Source organism: Trichomycterus rosablanca, chromosome 14, assembly GCF_030014385.1.
Source record: "Trichomycterus rosablanca isolate fTriRos1 chromosome 14, fTriRos1.hap1, whole genome shotgun sequence".
Classification (NCBI taxonomy): Eukaryota; Metazoa; Chordata; class Actinopteri; order Siluriformes; family Trichomycteridae; genus Trichomycterus; species Trichomycterus rosablanca.
Window position 1 is genome coordinate 25,950,695 of NC_086001.1, and position 7,824 is coordinate 25,958,518.

Consider the following 7,824-nt stretch of genomic DNA (forward strand, 5'->3'; position numbering starts at 1 on the left):
AATAATCAGATACATTTAAAACATTATAAATAATCAAATACATTTATAACATTATAAATAATCAAATATATTTATAACATTATAAATAATAAATACATTTATAACATTATAAATAATAATATACATTTATAACATTATAAATAATCAAATACATTTATAACATTATAAATAATCAAATACATTTATAACATTATAAATAATCAAATACATTTATAACATTATAAATAATCAAATACATTTATAACATTATAAATAATCAAATACATTTATAACATTATAAATAATAAATACTGTTAGTAATTGTTAAACTGAGATCTGATGCTAAAGTCCTGTAACGTGATTCATCCTGCATTCATCATTTCCTGCTCACACTGATCTGCATGAGCACAATACAAGCTTTCACTGTATGATGCTTCATCCCAGGTTCCTCTGATTCTATTCAATCCAAATCTTATTTTACTCAAGATAAAAAATATCTTACTGAGTTCATCTTTATCTTCAGGTTCTTCCTTCTTCACAGGCTTCATCTGGAAACCTCCACACTGTTGCTCCTCTGGGGTGAGGTGTTCCTCAGAGGTGACGTGTTCCACAGGGATTAAAGATCCTTCACCTGAAATTCATCAATATGTGAATAAGAAACTCAACAACTGGAGGAAACTGAAGGTTGTGGGTTTAGTTACCACAAATAAATACTACTTACATTTAATCCAGACTGGAAGTATAAGCACTTCTCCACAGGACAGTACGGTACAGTACAGGTTCTAATCCCACTATCCACATTCTCTTATTATTTCTACTATACTAACCAAACTGTACTGTACTAACATGGCAAATTGCTCCATATTTACTTACAGAAGTAACTTCCATCTTCTTCCTCCTCCTTTTTTATTAGTTTCTCTTGGAATCCTTCATTTTGTAGATCTATGGGGGTGACGTGTCCCTCTTCTGCTGACTGCATTATTAAAAGATCTGACAGACAGACAGACAGATAGACAAATGTACTTTATTCCCTATTAAAGAGAAATCCAGGAAAACTCTTTCAGACTGTTTTAACTGTTTATTTTTAATGCTGTGAGGCTGTAAACAGAGTGAAAATGTTGAAACTATTGTGGGACTGAGCAGCATCAGACAGAAAAGACTTCTAATAGAACTTTTTGGGTTGGTTTCACACACAGGGATTAAGCCTAGTCCTAGACTACACAGCATTTTGAATGGACATTCTCTATTTAAAGCAACATGTAGTCCTGGACTATAAACCTTAATCCCTGTCTGGGAAACAAGCCTTTGAGTTTGGTGGAAGTGGTTTTGTGGCCCAAAGTGAAATGATGAAGTCTGATGTTCTTTACATCTAGTTTCTCATCCACTCCCAATAACAGTGCTGTACTAATACTTTTAACTTTTACTATAAACCTGTAAAACAACCTGTAAACAAAGCTACAAGAACTCGCTGTTTCTATCAAACATTAAACACTGTAAACAAAGCTGAAAATGTGACGCGTTTATATCAAAATGTTAGATTTAATAATGAATAAACTCTGAATCCGTTACAATCGACTGATTCATCGGTTCAATGAATCGGTTCATCAGTACTGAATCATTTGTGATGCTAACAGTTAGCGGAGCAGCTAATAGTTTGTTTGTTTAAATAAAACTGGAGTTAAAGCTCCTCAAATCCTCACAGTGATGTTTTATTATGAACTCTAGTTTTATTATTAATTAGAATGTGGTTATAATTAAATATAAGGGTTATAATTAAATACATATTTTACTTACAGATGAGGCTCTACAGTACAAACACAGCAGCTTCTTGTTCTTCTTATGATGTTTAATGGCGGTTGGCAGAACAACTTAAGACGCACCAGCGCCTCCAACTGGACTGGAGTTGAACAGCAGCTTAGCAGTAAAACATCTCCATTAGCCCTGTATCTCTCAGCTACAGTGTTGGGGGGAACGCGGTACAGTCACGTGATTACTTTTTATCTGTAACGAAGTCATGTAACGCGTTACAGTTACATATTTGTAATGACGTTACAGTTACTGTGATGAGGGATGAGTCGTTCCCGAACGAACCGATTCTACTGAACGACTCTTTGAAATGAACTAAAGGAACCGAGTCGCTCCTCTAGTATAAGGACAAATAATTAAGGAATAAACTTGTTTAATTATGTTAAATCTGATTGGTTCATGGCATGTACAGTGTATCACAAAAGTGAGTACACCCCTCACATTTCTGCAAATATTTCATTATATCTTTTCATGGGACAACACTATAGAAATAAAACTTGGATATAACTTAGAGTAGTCAGTGTACAGCTTGTATAGCAGTGTAGATTTACTGTCTTCTGAAAATAACTCAACACACAGCCATTAATGTCTAAATAGCTGCAACATAAGTGAGTACACCCCACAGTGAACATGTCCAAATTGTGCCCAAATGTGTCGTTGTCCCTCCCTGGTGTCATGTGTCAAGGTCCCAGGTGTAAATGGGGAGCAGGGCTGTTAAATTTGGTGTTTTGGGTACAATTCTCTCATACTGGCCACTGGATATTTAACATGGCACCTCATGGCAAAGAACTCTCTGAGGATGTGAGAAATAGAATTGTTGCTCTCCACAAAGATGGCCTGGGCTATAAGAAGATTGCTAACACCCTGAAACTGAGCTACAGCATGGTGGCCAAGGTCATACAGCGGTTTTCCAGGACAGGTTCCACTCGGAACAGGCTTCGCCAGGGTCGACCAAAGAAGTTTAGTCCACGTGTTTGGCGTCATATCCAGAGGTTGGCTTTAAAAAATAGACACATGAGTGCTGCCAGCATTGCTGCAGAGGTTGAAGACGTGGGAGGTCAGCCTGTCAGTGCTCAGACCACATGCCGCACACTGCATCAACTCGGTCTGCATGGCCGCCATCCCAGAAGGAAGCTGACGCACAAGAAAGCCCACAAACAGTTTGCTGAAGACAAGCAGTCCAAGAACATGGATTACTGGAATGCCCTGTGGTCTGACGAGACCAAGATAAACTTGTTTGGCTCAGATGGTGTCCAGCATGTGTGGCGGCGCCCTGGTGAGTAGTACCAAGGCAACTGTATCTTGCCTACAGTCAAGCATGGTGGTGGTAGCATCATGGTCTTGGGCTGCATGAGTGTTGCTGGCACTGGGGAGCTGCAGTTCATTGAGGGAAACATGAATTCCAACATGTACTGTGACATTCTGAAACAGAGCATGATCCCCTCCCTTCGAAAACTGGGCCTCATGGCAGTTTTCCAACAGGATAACGACCCCAAACACAACCTCCAAGATGACAACTGCCTTGCTGAGGAAGCTGAAGGTATAGGTGATGGACTAAACCCAATTGAGCACCTGTGGCGCATCCTCAAGTGGAAGGTGGAGGAGTTCAAGGTGTCTAACATCCACCAGCTCCGTGATGTCATCATGGAGGAGTGGAAGAGGATTCCAGTAGCAACCTGTGCAGCTCTGGTGAATTTCATGTCCAAGAGGGTTAAGACAGTGCCAGATAATAATGGTGGTCACACAAAATATTGACACTTTGGGCACAATGTGGACATGTTCACTGTGAGGTGTACTCACTTATGTTGCAGCTATTTAGACATTAATGGCTGTGTGTTGAGTTATTTTCAGAAGACAGTAAATCTACACTGCTATACAAGTTGTACACTGACTACTCTAAGTTATATCCAAGTTTTATTTCTATAGTGTTGTACCATGAAAAGATATAATAAAATATTTGCAGAAATGTGAGGGGTGTACTCACTTTTGTGATACACTGTATGTTTTAAAGCAGAAACAAACACAGGCACATCTCTGCACAAGAGAGGATTTTTCTGAAACTAAATAAATAAAGTAAATAAATGGAATTTGTTTGTATATTTGATTCCAGTATACAGTATTTGTTTGGGGTTTGTTTGGGATTCTTTTTGCCAGTTTCGTGTTGTATTGAAACTAAAATAAATAAATTAAAAGTTAGTAATTAAAAGCTTAAAATTGTTTAGGTTAGGTTTGTGTATGTATGATTTGTGTACATTTTATTTATTTAAATGATCCTCTAGGCCACACAAGGAGGATGGAGGTCCCTGCTGAGTCTGGTTCCTCTCAAGGTTTTTCCTGTAATTTTAAGGGAGTTTTTCCTTCTCACTGTCACCCTCGGTTTGCTCAACAGGGGTTTTTGGTCTGTTGGTCCTGGATTCTGTAAAGTTGCTTTGAGACAATGTTCAGTGTAAAAAGCGCTATATAAATAAATGTGACTTGACTTGTATTATTGTTTGGCGCCTCTTGTGGCACTATTGGATAATTGTTAAAAAAAATATATAATATGGCGAGCTTGTGACCATTGTTCACACGGCCACTGACTTAATTAAAGAAAAAGAAGTAAACATAAATAAAATTGAATTAAGACACAATATCAAACAATAAAACAAGCAATACAATTTGAATGGATAAAAGAAATGGAGGAAAATAAAACATAGGAAGAAAATGATGAACCTGAAAAAAAAGTAGAAATAAAAATAAAACAATAGAATTTGAACAATGCAAACTAAACCATTCTATAAATGTTTACTAGGAAGAGTAAAGGTACAACCTAAAGCTAACACATACTGGAGCAGATTGTTCCCAGACTTAGGAGTCAAAGATATAAAAAAAAAAAAAACACTTTTGCTAAAACACAATTTAATTTTAATGAGTTAAGATTATATAGAACACATTTGTGTGAATCTTCAAATGAACCTGCTAATATAATTTCTAACAGAACACTGTTTTAATGTAAGGAAAGAAAGTTTGTTTTGCTTTTTTATATATTTATTGTATATTACTGTCAGTGTTTTTAACAAACGTGTCCGCCCAGAAGCCAAGATTAGAAATGTGTCCTTTAAAAGACACTTTCTAGCTGTTTGCATAATAAAGCACCTACAGCTTACAGCCACACCCGAATCAGATGAAGACAGACCGTGGGAACCATGTGATGATTGCCAGCAAGAAGTGCAGGCAATGATGGAGTAAAGGAGGAGGATGAAAGACGCTGCCTAGTATCAGTCATATTAATATCAAGTCATATTTTCACTGTAACTGCAAAATTTTACCATGATTTGTTTTTGAGGAACTTGGCGTCCATATATTTAATTGCTTGCTGAGTATTGAAGGCAAACACATAGTATCACATCATGACCACAAGTTTTTTACTGATATGTTGACAGTTTTGAACAGGAAATACAGACTACACAACAGTCTTAGACTCCTAAGATTATATATAATAATTATATATAAAATTAGAATAAGTACAAATGATCATAAATACAGTAAAAAGTAAAAAGTAGATGTATTGTGAGCTAGTGTGAAGAACAAAGTTTGTTTCCAAATGTTCTCCTTGATTGCATGAATTTGTTAAATCACCAGCACACTTAATTTAAAATAATGAAGTGTTGATTAACCAAACTAGGCATTGGATGATAACCACAAATAATATTAAACTATTAACTACACATTTTTCTGAGCAAATAAACTCTTACTTTTAAATAGTTTTTGTTTTATAGCTTTTAAAATCTTATTTTCTCAGGTGCCTAAAACGTTTGCACAGTACTGTATGTGTTTCACGTATTTCCTATTTAGTTGTTTGCCAGAAGACAGATTGAGAATAAAATATAATCACAATGATCTATCTATGTTTGCTGTTTTCTAGATATTGAGCAGTTGCAGGCAGTCGAGGACGTCTTAGTTGAGGAACACGAAGGACTCGAGAGTGGACTTCCAATCCCAAACGCTAGACCTGGCTAACATGAGTTATACCCAAACAGTGGACCAGACTGGCAGCAATTCAACAGGAGGTAAAAAAAAGGACTTGAGGACGTGAGGGTGCATCAACTCTGTTGCATTTGGAAAGCATGGCAAAGTTCCAGAGGGGAAAAAGAGGCTGGATGAATCCAAAGTGAATGGAATACTAAGTAAGTATCTTTTAGCTTTCTCATTTCATACTGAAGCAACCTTAGATGTACACAGTGTGGGTAGCAGTCATTACATTGTGGTCAGTATAACCAGTATAGCAGTGCTGTGGATAGATGTGTTGTAGACTCTTAGTACTCATTTATAAAGCCAATCACTGTACATACTTTCATTTTATATTCTACTCCAGCTTATACCATGATCTGTGGTAAACTGCATGGATGGGAACCAGTTGAGAAAGCCAAACTGAAGAAAGCTGTTATCAACAAATGTCATATCAGGGCCAAGTCAAAGGCTTTATAAAGGAAGGGAAGAAAAGGACTGGAGGTGCTGTTTTTGGATAAAGAAAGCCCTTTGCCTTTACTACCCACCCTGTTTTGTGTCTTTGATCCATCCAGCATTTGTTTATTTTGAGTTAAATTAAGGCAAAGTTCTACAGTTTGTCTCAAATTAATCCTGTTATTGTGAAATCTTCTTAAATTCAAAACTTTTGACATTAGTTGTATTAGATTAACTTCTTATTCAACATCTTATACATCTGTTCAGTTGTATTCAGTTGTTCATTGAAGTTTCAGCACCTGAAATTGTACTTCAGCTGTTATTTCTGTAATATGTTATTTTTTTATTATGCAAAATGATTTCTGTTCAAGAATAAAAGGTAAAACTGATTGGACAGTTGTTTGTGTTGATTGAATTGAATGTGTTTAATTAGGGTTACAAAGCTTTTTAGTTACAGCAGTAAAACACAGAACTCTACACAGAACTCTACACATATTGCACAACCATAGAATATAGAAAAAAACAGTAAGGGAGGAATGTACAGGGGCACCGCTATATACAAATATAGAGTAAAAAACAGTATACTGTATCAATAAAGTATCCAAATACACATTTATTATTACTATTATAATTACCACTACCATTATCACACTGTTATCAACATTATTACCATTACTATCACTAGATTATTAATAACAATAATAATAATGACAATAACAAAATGTGACTGGCTGCCTCGACTGTGAAGAGACTAATTGTAGAGTCTGATGGCGGTGGGTAAAAAAGATCATTAAAAATTTTATAGATTTTACTGTTTTTACTTCAAAAGAAAGGAACCAGATCCTGAACCAACCCCTATTTCTGAACCCAGCCATAATATTAGAATATAAAGGAGCAAAAATCAACAGCTAAAAGACATTTTATATGAATTTACACACAGATTTTTACCCACACAGACATGCACTGACTTAATGAAAGAAAAAGAAGTAAAAAATAAAAGATAAAATGGAAAAAACAATATCAAAAATAAAACAACAAAACCCTTTAAATGGATAAAAGAAATTCAGGAGAATAAAACAGAGGAAGAAAATGATGAACCTGAAATAAAGTACAAATAAAAATGAAAACAATAGAATTGTTACTCAAATATTATTGTAATTAAATTCATAATGTAATAATACAGACCCTGTAGCAGAGGTCTTGCTAAAAGAATCAAGAAACAGTCATTGGATGAAAGCCTGGGTTGTTCTCAAACATACCACATTTGTATGGTATAAAGTGAAAGATTTCTTCTGGAGAAAATAAACATTACATTGTCTAAACTGCTGTAGGCTGAAAGAAACGTACCACAATACAAATAACTATTTCTGTGAAGGAATCAAATCCCCTCTGAAACCATCCACACGTATCTAAGTTCTGCTGTATTATTCCTCACCATGTGCTGGTTTCACTTTTAAACTTGTGTTTTACAGCTCAGGAGAAATCAGGTGAGAATCAGCTTCTCCAGGAGAGTCTAAAACACCTAATGTGGCTTAATGTACTAAACAGTCTAGGAACACCAATCGTCTCTCAGTTATTACTGCTCATAAGCGCTCG

General features: G+C 35.7%; 1 long non-coding RNA gene across 1 annotated transcript; it reads right to left on the reverse strand.

The window, feature by feature from the left end:
* Window positions 1–553: 553 nt before the first annotated feature.
* Window positions 554–1,835, reverse strand: LOC134326844 (uncharacterized). Its single transcript, XR_010014606.1, has 3 exons — window positions 1,774–1,835; window positions 853–969; window positions 554–610 (listed from the first exon to the last, which is right to left on the reverse strand). It is a non-coding gene; the product is annotated as an uncharacterized LOC134326844 (long non-coding RNA).
* Between the last annotated feature and the right edge of the window lie 5,989 nt (window positions 1,836–7,824).